Source organism: Perognathus longimembris, chromosome 21 (assembly GCF_023159225.1).
Source record: "Perognathus longimembris pacificus isolate PPM17 chromosome 21, ASM2315922v1, whole genome shotgun sequence".
NCBI lineage: Eukaryota > Metazoa > Chordata > Mammalia > Rodentia > Heteromyidae > Perognathus > Perognathus longimembris.
Window position 1 is genome coordinate 11,039,019 of NC_063181.1, and position 12,086 is coordinate 11,051,104.

General features: G+C 37.9%; 2 pseudogenes; both read right to left on the reverse strand.

Moving 5' to 3' along the window:
- Positions 1-1,860: 1,860 nt before the first annotated feature.
- On the reverse strand, positions 1,861-7,014 carry LOC125339575 (annotated as a pseudogene).
- A 3,016-nt stretch (positions 7,015-10,030) lies between these two features.
- LOC125339438 lies at positions 10,031-10,902 on the reverse strand (annotated as a pseudogene).
- Between the last annotated feature and the right edge of the window lie 1,184 nt (positions 10,903-12,086).

Sequence of the window (12,086 nt, forward strand, 5' to 3'; positions counted from 1 at the left end):
AAGCCTACAAACTTTTATCATGGCCACCAAATGTTGTGCAGAAAGCAATCATTCAAAACCATTTTTCTACAGTTTCGTGGTTATGATGAGCGTCTTACATGTCAGATATCACAAAATCCCAGGGAATTTATGACAACCCTAAGGATTTAAAAATGTGCTAAAGAAAAAGATTAAAAACAAATATTGAATAACCTACTATAACCATGGATTCATCTCTTCTACCTCTTCACTGCAGTTCATTACTATATTTGTTTATTTATTTTTTAATTCTGTACATGTTTGAGTGCCCAACCACAGAGAACAACCACCATATTTAGCAGCCAAATAAAGTTTAGTACTAAGGACCAAAGTATAACTATCACAGCCATTCTGAAAACATCCAGAAAACAATCAACAATAATTAAAACAAGGTTCTGGATGGAGAAAGCTCTTGGATACTATCAGGGGTTGTGTAAGAGTGTATAGATTTTCATTTTTTTTCTTTTTCTGGTATTGGGTCTTTAACTCAATGGCTTTATGTTCTCCCTCAGCCTGCTTGCTGGCGGCTGGTGTGCTATCACTTGAGCCTGGTGGCTTTGGGATTTTAAATGGACAGGGTATTTCATGGATTTTTTTTCTCTTTAGGTTGGCCTCAAACCATGACCTTTGAGGTTTGTCTCTGGAGTTGCTAGGCTTACAGGCCTGAGTCACTAGTACCCAGCTTGGAGTCACATTTCTAAATGAACTGAAGATAGAAGAAGTTCATCGAGGTTTCTTTGAAAAAGTCCACGTTCCCACTGCTAGTTGTCTGGGATCCTTTCATAAAACCCAGATAGGATCATGTGCAAAGTATAAGCTGTGTTCATTGGTCTTAGCTTCTGATGTTCATATTTCATCAAGAAAGAAGCAAGAAAATGATAGTGGTGCCAGGAATTAAAGCCAGAGGGGAAAATTCAAGGTAGAAGAAACACTTGTAGAGGGCAATAAAGCAAGAGGGAAGGGGAGCTTTCATTAAATGGTCAGCTACTACTCAAAATATTGTGACTTCACGACTTGAGTTATTTTTCCATGTAACATATTTTCAGCATTGATTGTAGGTTTGCAACTATGAACCAAACCTAGATTATGATCCTTGTTTTACCTGTGAAAAATGATAGGAACAGAGTTAACAAGAAATTCCCCTACTCTTTAGAAAATCTGGAACCCGGGGCTGGGGATATAGCCTAGTGGCAAGAGTGCCTGCCTCGGATACACGAGGCCCTAGGTTCGATTCCCCAGCACCACATATACAGAAAACGGCCAGAAGCGGCGCTGTGGCTCAAGTGGCAGAGTGCTAGCCTTGAGCGGGAAGAAGCCAGGGACAGTGCTCAGGCCCTGAGTCCAAGGCCCAGGACTGGCCAAAAAAAAAAAAAAAAAAAAAAAAAAAAAAAAAAAAAGAAAATCTGGAACCCAATTACATGCAACAATACATCAGGTAATTTTCTTCTATAGCGAAGTATGGATGGAAGTAAGTGAATATAATTAAGAAAGGGGAATAGAACAAGACATTCTTACAGAAGACCTGACCCCATAATATCTTAATATTTCCAAGCAAAACACTTTGAGACATATTAATCTTTGCCCAATTTTCTAATATACTTCTTGCTAAAAATTTAAATTAAAAATTATTATAAAGGTGATTAAAGAGAGGTTACAGTTGAATCAGTCAAGTAAATAGTACATTTCGTTTTGAACAATGTCATCCCTTCCTTTGTTCTCTCTCAGTTTACATTAAATAAGGGTTTTCTAGATTATATAGAAAACATGTCATTTAAAACAATTATTTTAGATATAAGCTACTTAAATATGTAACCTGAATATTATAAATAGCAGCATTCCCATACCAAGAAAAAATGGTATAAAAATAGGGACTGCAAAAATGGTCCTGGAAGAGATTATCAGCTACAGCACTGTCTTGGCTACAGACCATATATCCTGTTGTGTTGGCTTATGTATTTTTCTGAGGAGTATTAGATTATTTAAAACCAATATCATGTCTCATTGTTCTTTGTAACAGTCGAATCCTAACTCATCAGATTTAATGTAAACAATTTTTCATCATTCTCTTTCCTCAACTACCGCAACACATACTATATGAATTCAACAATAAGTTAACTTTGGAAAGTTTCTTTTATTAAGTATATTTCTGAAGGTAACCATGTCATCATTAACATACTTTCACATGATCAGTTATGAAAAGATTTGTGGTTATGATTCTATAAAAAGTCATTTATATATATTCTGCAATTTTGACAGGTAAATAGCATACTACTAAGGAAAAGAAGATACAATCAAATGTTCATTTGACTATTGATGAGTTTGGTGATGAGTACATAGGACTTATTCCCTTACTTTTAACTGAACATGTTCAAACTTGTATAATGACAAGTTTCAGTGCACATAATGACATGGAAGACTATTGCTATTACTTATTCTAAATAGTCAACATATATATCATAATTTCTGGGCACAAGCTTTTTCTCTAAAGAAATACCAAATACTATATTCAATACTTCTTCTATTTCTTCCTTTTCCAGTGTCTTACACTCTGCCAGATCTACATTGTCCTTATAACTGAATTTCTTGGTGTCCAACTAACAGTGTACTCCTTCTGTAGTCTGCAAGGAACAAACTGACTTGTTCTCAATGGTTCGAGGCACAAGAGTAAAGGAGTAGAGTTTTCGATTTTATTAGTCTCAAAGATGTCAGAATTAGCAAATTCTTCATTTGTGATGTACTGCTCTCTTCTGATTTGGTCCCCGTACCACCTTCCATTCTCTTCAGTCAGTTGGAAGATGGAAGGCACTTGAAGCCAGTCCTTTCCTGAAATCAGTTCCATGAGGTTCCCACATCTGGAAGGAGTGTCCAAATGCAGCATCCACAATGTTCTTGCCACTGAGGGTCACCTGAACTATAAGGTGGATCATGCCCTTGCTATATCTTTTGGCTGGAGGGTTATAGACATAGCCTCCTAACATTGTAGTCTCAAAACCCATTGTGGTCAGAGCCCAGTAGAAAAGATGATTAATCTGGAGACACCAGCCACCCTGGTTCTTCCTCACAAGGTGATCAAAAGTGGCCTCTAAGCCCAATTCCATGGATTCTCCACAGTGCATGTTGAGGTTCTCATAGGGAATGGTGTGAATCTGGTGCTGAAAAACTTCAGTTAAAGTTTCCAAGTCCAATTTGTTCCTGGACTTATTATAACCAATTCTTTGAAAATATGCTTCAATGTCCATGTTTCCCTAATCAAAAAAACAAAAACAAGAATAAGTGCTATGACATTTCTACTATGATATTCCTTGACTAGGCTAATTAATATCAAACTTTGAAAATAATTTAGACATTAAGCAAGTTAATGTATAATTAGTGAAAAGTACTGTATTGATAACCTTTCACATTGCTCATGTACGTACCAAGTTTGATATTTACCAGAAATCCTAATGAGAAAACAAAGCCATACTAAAAGTGAAGTTAAATGTTTGTATACATATAAAGTATTCAATCCATTTGTTTTTCCTATAGAAGAGAATTCAAAATAATCATAGAAAATACAATATATATTTTCCCCCTAAATGAAGTAGAACTCACACCTGAGACTAAAAGCAACAATATTCTTGGAAAGTTTGATCTTACATGCATGGCATTGAAGTATATATTGTTAAATAATTAAAATACAAAATAAAAGAGAAAAAGTATTCAATGATCTCTCAGAGAAAGAAAGTATTTCATAAGGAAAAGATGTATCATTTTGGCAACAAACTGTTCTAGAAATGTATCTGGAGGAGAATCAAAGGAACTTTGTCTACAAAGTTGCAAAGTAGTGAGGAACTATCCCGTCCTCATTTAACATTGAACCAAATGGTGACATGCATGCAAAGACAATCTCAACCAGAAAGGAACTTGAGTAATGGGACAACTCTGAGCTGTCCTGATGAAGCATTTGCTCTTTAAAGGCCAGTAAAGAAATAAATCAAAGAAAAACCAAGAAATGAACCAGTGATGAACTGCCACGGGCACTGGCTTCCATTACTACAGAATGAAGATTAAAGAAAGGAGGAGCATGATGGCTGCTGAACAGACCAGTTCAACTCCCATGGAAATAGAGACGGGAAGTGAAAAAGGACGTCTGAAGATTGTAAAAGACCAGAAGTGCCAACATTGGAGCATTAGAAAGTATACATAGGGAAATTCAAATTCTGAAGAGTTTATTTGAGCAGAAAGCAAATTTTGAAATCACCTGCTACTAGCGTCATCCATTCAGTGATCTAGGGGTGAGAAAACTCTTACAAAATGCTTCTACAAACAAGAAAAAGAAAATATATTTGCTTAATGAAAGTAGAAAGTCGTCAGTTGGAAATTGGTTGGAAGTTCCTCATTGTTCAGGTCTCTGATGTGTTTGTACTGTTTGCTTTTGGGATTGTCAGTCTTGGGGTTGTGTAGCCTAATGCAAACACAACTGAAAATGATGTAATAGAACTGTTAGTTACCTTTTTGTCACTGTGGCAAAAATACCTGAATAAATAAATTTAAAGGAGGGAGGATTTATTTTAGCTCATAGACTTAGTGGTTTCAGTTGATGGCTGGCTGTCTCTACTTCTATTGGTTTGTGATAAAGCAGAACATCATGGATACGCACAGGCAGGGAGGACAAGACGTATGGTTCAATGGCCTGCCACCATCACTTACAAATCAGAAAGGGCTGTTTTGCAGATTGGGAGAGCGTCAGTAGCTGTACCACAGACATGGTCCTCATATCTGAAATATACTTAGAACTAAAAGATTAAGTTCCCCCAAAATAAATCCTCCACGAAACAACCACCCTATTAGCAGGTTAATGGCTTAAAGCGAGACTTCTCTGAAGAGGAAATAAGAATGGCCAATGGAAACATGAAGAAGTGCTCAACATCTCTGGCCATAAAAGAAATGAAAATCAAAATTACATTAAGATTCCACCTCACTCCAGTCAGAATGGCCATTATCAGGAAATCTAATAACAACAGATGCTGGCAGAGAAGTGGCCAAAAGGAACACTACTACAGTGTTGGTCAGAGTATAAACCTGTTCTACCACTTTGGAAAGCAGTATGGAGGTTCCACAAATGATTAAAACTGGAGTTCCCCTATGACTCAGCAATCCCACTTCTGGGCATTTACCCAAAGGATCACAAACAAGTCCATACCAAAGTTATCAGCAAATGTTCATAGCAGTAATATTTACCATAGCTAGGATATGGAACCAATCCAGATGCCTCTCAGTAGATGAATGGATCAACAAAATAGTAGAATGAATGACATGCCCATTAGTAAGGAAAGACTAGGAAAAATCATACTAAGTGAAGTAAGCCAGACCCAAAGAAACATAGACTTTATGGTTTCCCTCATTTGTAATAATTAGTATATGTCTAGGATAGTCCTAGCAGAGGATCATAATAGCTCAATAGCTATGTGCATATAATCATATAAGATGAGGCTAAGCAAAATGTACTCCAAGATACGAAAACAAGAGCTTTTTCTTTGTTGCTGTTGTTTTTAATGTGCTATGTGAAGTTATTTCTTTTGTTGTTTTTTCCATGCGATTTATCCCCTGTTGTCAATGTATTGGATTTTAGTAGGTACCCTGTGTATTGTATATACATTTATCTGAATTAGGGAAGGGAAAGGGAACAACAAAATGGTGAGATAAAGGAGAAAGGGGGAACGGATGCAACATCGATACTCCCAAGGCAATATGTTGGAGACAAAATGTACAACTTTGCAGGGGGGATTGAGTGGGAGGGAAAATTGGAGAAAAAGGAGGGAGGGGGTAACAATGTTGGACAGAAATGTACTCACTACCTTACATATGTAACTGTAACTGTAACTGCTTGACAATAAATTATATTAAAAAAAAAAAAGAAAGGACTGTGGTAGAAAGTTCCATACCTACTGCATGGGTTTCTGAAAATTCTGAAGACAAGAGTCACAAGGGGACCCAGAGAGTCACTTTTATTGAGTTCTTTCCCTATCCCTTCATTTCTGCCACATGGAGTGTACAGCATCCTACTTTATTAACATTTCCCCAAGCCGGCCCTCTCGCGGTGTGGGCTTGCTGGCCATATCCAAACCTGATACTCAACAGTGTTGAACACCATATCAGACAGGGCAGGCAAAAAAAAAGGGGGGATTTGGGTGGGATGAAGGGAAGGGAAGGGGGAGGAAAACTCTCAAAGGGCACAGCAGATACAGCGGGAAATGGTGACGAAGAAGAGGGACAAAAGTCTCTGAGCAGAAACTAGATTGTTGACCCTTTCTGTGTTTTGGGAGCATCAAGGTGAAGTCAGAAGTTTTGAGTCTGAGGGGAAAATCAGGGAAGGGCATGAGGAAGGGAAAAATAGCTAATCAGAATGGAGCTTTGACCCTTTCTAAGTTTGTGAAGTGCCATGGTGAAGTTAACATTTTTGAGTGGGAGGAAGAAGGAAGGAAGGACTTGAGTAATGAAAGAATAGCTTATCAAACCAGAGCAAAGCAACAAATCCAGGCATCCAGCCAGAACCTACAGCAAAGTCCAACCCAGACATCCATGGGCCTCCATTACCCGGCAGTCTCTTCTCTCCAGTGGAGTTCTGTAGTCTGTGTTCAGGGGCAATGCTGTAGACAAATAGCTGCTGCTGCTGATTTTTATCAATGTCAGATTCTGGACACTCTACTAAACATCCTTCCAACACAAGATGGAAAAGCAAAGCAAAACACAACCTCTTTTCCTCTCCCCCACAGAAATCATTCCATATTGGCAGCAGACAAAGTATTTTCAGCTGCAGGTCCCAAATGTGTGCCTCCCAAACTTTCTGAGCAATTTAGAACTTGAAATTCAGAGCTGGGGTAGAATCTAATCTCCCGGGTCCCACATTTCCTACCCCCCCGCCCCCCAGACAGAGAAACCTCAGTTTCCAAAGACACTCACAGCAATACCAGTCTGGGAGCTCCACTGGTCAGGTTGGCAGAGGCTCCAATAACCAAGAAGCGGTGGAGCGCTGTTCTCTCCTCCCAAAGTCTGCATCGTTGGCTTTCCAAATCGCTCCACCGCCCCAGTGGTAGAACCACCCCGGGGATCTGTAGGACATGTAGTTTTGGTGTCACCTTACTCTCGTGCATTTCTTAATCCATTTCTTTCTTTTAAAAAGTATTGAAATGTATTTTATCTGATGATTCTTGTGCCTCAGGCTGTGAAGGGATTTTGTATTTTAGACAATTTCTGCTGTCTGGGAGCCTAGGCCATATTTTCCATGTATGGAATAGAAAGATCAGAGTGTGGGAAGGAGGCAGGAAAAGCAAATGCCAGACCTAGAGGAGGCAGCCAAGGAGGCGCTACTTTGTTCCCACTTCCGGTATGTGACACTTCCCATCAAATCCTCTGTGGTCTCGTTTTGCTGGTTTTCACATATCACCCTCACTTCCTTTTACCTCTCTGCTCACAGGCACTCTGAATTCTGTCTGAAATGTACCCTGATATACACTGTGAGTTATTTCTGAAGTGAAGCTTTGTGAGCATGATGTGTGTCATGTGGTTGTATTTCTGATTGTTTTTGTTTAACCCTTGTCACGTGTTGGTTTATAACTCTTGCTGATTCTTAGACATTTCCCTCTACTGTATTTTAAAACTGTTTACATGATGGTATATTGATGCCTCGTGCTATCTCTTGGGCACCAAGCCTTCTAGTAATCTTGAAACACGTCTTTCCCTCATTTAAAAAATGTTTAACCCTCTCTGAAGATTAACTCTCTCTACCTGAAGATCCTCTGGTGGCTCGTGCTTGGGTAATTGGAAAAGACTCATAAGTTAAATCTCCTGCCACAGAAAAACAGATGAAAATAGTAAGAGGTATGTGACATGTGATCTCATTTTCTATCTGTTCAGCTGCAATTTCTCTGAGTATTCACGCACAGCATTGCCTCCTGGTCACTTTCAGGATGGGGTTCTTCTCCTTCATCCTTTTCCTTTCCCTCTCTTGCCATTTCCTTCCTTTCCCCACTCTTCCCTTCCCTTCCCTTCAACTCCCTCTTCTCTCTTCTCTTTCTTTCCCTTCTTTCCTTTTTCTTTTTCTTTTCTTTCCCTTCTTTTCACTTTTTCTTTCTTTCTTCCTCCCTTCTTTTTACTTTCCTCTCTTCCCCCCCCTCCCTCCCTCCCTCCCTCCCTCCCTCCCTCCCTCCCTCCCTCCCCCCCTCCCTCCCTCCCTCCCTTCCTTCCTTCCTTTCTTTCTTCCTTCCTTCCTTCCTTCCTTCCTTCCTTCCTTCCTTCCTTCCTTCCTTCCTTCCTTGTGCTGGCTGGTAACAGGACTTGAACTCAGAGAGTGGTGCTTTTGTTGGGCAAGTTTTTGCTCATGGCTGGCACTCTACTACTTGAGCTATGCTTCCAGCTTAATATATTGATTAATTGGAGACAGAGTCTTGAGAACTTTTATCATCTGGGTCTCGCCTCTTGAGTAGCTAGGATTATAGACACAAACCTTCAGCATCTAGCTGTCTCTACAATAGAAACATCATCAGCAGACCTTCTTTTAATGCATCTTGCTTGATAAAATATGTATGTTGTAGCATAATGTAAGTTCTTAATTAATATTCAAGTTTCTGCTTTTCTCTTTCCTTTATTAGGATAATCACAAGTTCAAGGTGGACAATAATATTGAAATCAATGTGCTCAAATCCACAATAAAAACCTGAGTTATATATAAGTAAAGATTCAGATCCTGAAGCACACATCATATTCAAGTTTTGGGCATCTGACATCAATATTTCATTAGGAAGGCAGATGAGAGTGTGAATAGGATTTCAATCACAAAGGAAATAAAGCAAAATGGAAAGAGACTATTGGTTAAATGCTGACCTTGAAATGATTGCTGGTATTATTTATTTGTTCTTGGATCAAAATTTGTTTGTATGCTTCTGGAAAGCAAAGTCTTTGGAATTCATGCAAGCTAGACAAACACCCTAACACAATTTTTGAGGCCATTACCCTGTGTCTGGCACTGAATATATAACTACAAACTCATTTTGCTTTGGTGAATCAAATCCACTGGTTTACTCAGTACCCTCAGGATGTGAACTAAGGGTAAGAAACAACATCATTTTTAAAAGAATGCATGTTGAAGATAGTGAAAAATATATAGCTCAGAGAAAATAAACAGGTGGCAGAAAGACTCTCTTATAGAACATACCAACCGCATAATATTTCTAAAATCTCCAAAGACTTTGATTCACAGTATAGTAGTCAATAATATTTTATTGTACTTCATTGACCATAAGTTCTTGCAAGGAATAGCTCTTTTGTCATTTACAATAATTATTACATCAAGACATAAACCATTCAATTCAGGAAGTTGAAAATTCTAAATATCTTCCTAGATAAAGGAAAAATATATACAAAAACACCCATGACTGCAAAAGCTGCCCTGGGAGAAATGATTGGCTGTACAATTGACTCCTTTGACATCCAAAAGCATACTCCTATGTACTCGGTTTATTCACATCAACTTGTCTTGAGGACTCTGGGATTATTAGGAACCCAGGTCATGTCTCACTTTTCTTTGCTGCATTCTGATCTTGAATTGTCAGAGTTTCAGCGTATAAAAATTGGACACTGGATACATACTGATTCGATTTAATGGAAAAATTTTAAAATCATTATTCTCTTCACTCAGACAGGAATATCAAATTTTTCTGTGAATTCAACAGTAAACCAATCTTGGGAGGTATTATGTCACAAATCAATACGGTTCCCAAGATAACCACATCATCCTTAGAGCACTTCTTCATGTATGCTGACATTGTGATGGATGAAGTGTGACATCTAGGGTCTTTGTAGAATATGGAGATATAGAGGACATGATAAATCAGTGGTTGATCACAGATGAGCTGGGTGATGACTGCTCAAAGGCTTATTAACCTAGCATTTATAGTTTTAGATATATCTTGAATTTTTAATAGTAACAGTTAAGTACATACAGCAATAAGAAAGGGCACTTTTGCTCCTTAGGCTAAATAGTAAAAGATTTATCACCATGTTTGGGCACATACTTTATTTCCAAGGACATACCAAATACAGTTCTCAGTACTCCTTCTATTTCTTCCTCTTTCAGAGTCTTAAACTCTACCAGATCCTCATTGTCTTTATAACTGAATTTCCGATGGGCCAGAATGATCCCACTAAGCAGTAAGCTCCTTCTGAGGTCTGCACAGAACACTATGTTGTGTTTGTAAACTCAGATGTTAGAGATGTCTGAAGGAACATATTCACAGACTCAAAAATCTTCAATTTTTCTGGCTCAAGAGTAAAGGAGTAGATTTTTCTGTATTTATTCTTCTCAAGGACTTCAGAATTCACAAATGCTTGGTCCGGAAGATACTGTTCTCTTCTGACTTGGTCCAGGTACCAGATGCCCTTGTCTTCTGTCAACTGTAAAATGGAAGACGCCTGAGGCTGATGCTTTCCAGAAATTAATTCCAGGGGCTCCCACATCTGGTAGGAACTTCCATATCTAACATCAACAATGTAACCCCTGCCATTAATGCTCACCCATAGTAGAAGGTGAATCATGTCACTGCTATGCTTTTTGGCTGGAGAAATATAAACATATCTTCCCAATATGGTGGTCTCAAAACCCATTGTGGTCAGAACCCAGTAGAGAAGCCGATTAACCTGGGGCCACCACCCACCCTGCTTCCTATTTACAATTTGATCAAAAATGGCCTCCAATGCCATATCCATAGGGTCTTCACAATGGATGTTCAGATTATCAAAGGAAATGGCTTGGATCTGATGCTGAAGAATTTCAGTTAATGTTTCCAAGTCCAATTTCTTCCTAGGGTTCTCATAACCCATTCTTTCAAAATCTGTGGTAATGTCCATGGTCCTATTAAGCAAAGAAAATAAAAACAAAAAGCAAATGCAATGATCACTCCTTTTGCATGTGGATTTCCTGAGACAGAATAATAATATCTAGAATATATTTTTGACTATGTAAATATAAGCAATGACTATAAACATGTGTATTGGTAATTCAGTGTTCCTATTTATGAATTATCATTCTACCCCTACATTCACTAAACAGCCTCAGTAACCTAGAAGGGAAGTGTCATTGTTTCTTCTATTACTTATGTCAAGCAGAAATAGAAAATTCAGATAAGATAATGAGCTGAGTTAACACACAGCTTAGATCGTTATTCTTGGTGATGAATGAGAAACCTCCCAAATGACAATCACTGAAACAGGCTTCTCAACAGTTCCTTGATCAAAGCAGGAGAGTTACATATTAGTGCCGGTTGCATTCTCATTTCGACATACATTACACAAAGCTGTTCATTGAAAAGTTTTACATTGATTGATTGATTCATTAATTCATCCATTCAACAAATAGTTTACTAAATATCCCACTCAATATTTATTTCTGGCTTAGTGTTTGTTTGCCTTCTGAAACCTGAAACCATAGTACCATATTTAAGACAAAAGCTTGATATTTGTAGTAAAAGCAAATAAATAGATAAAGCCATCCCATTGCCACATAGAAGTTAAAGATAAGAAAGTAGTCAAAGACAATCCACTTGATATTCCTAAAGAGGTAAGCTCAAAGAAAGTATGGTAGAAAACAATATCTGTAAGGACAAACAAATATTATCCTCAAAAAACAAAATAGAAAAAATTGAATCTGAAAACAAGAGAGACAAGATTCAGAGAAAGTCTGATTTTTCCTGTTTGATATTAGTGTATATTTTTCTGTTAAAATGTTAACCTTCGAAATGAAAGAAAATTCTTAAAGAATCTGGTAGGGAAATGAAGTACTTCATGAGAAACAGAATATGAGTTTGTTGACAGAATACTCACAAAAAATATCCAAGGGTGCCCTTGTGGAACTCTTTCTATAATGCACTGAAGGAAAATGTGTGCGTAAATGTTACACCATCAATGCTTCATGAAATCAAAAAGGTGACAAGCATAAAATATTAAACATGAAAAAACTTGATATGTGACAATTTTGAGCTATCCTGAACAAATGATTTATCTTCAATGGCCAATTAAAAATTTAAAACAAAAAG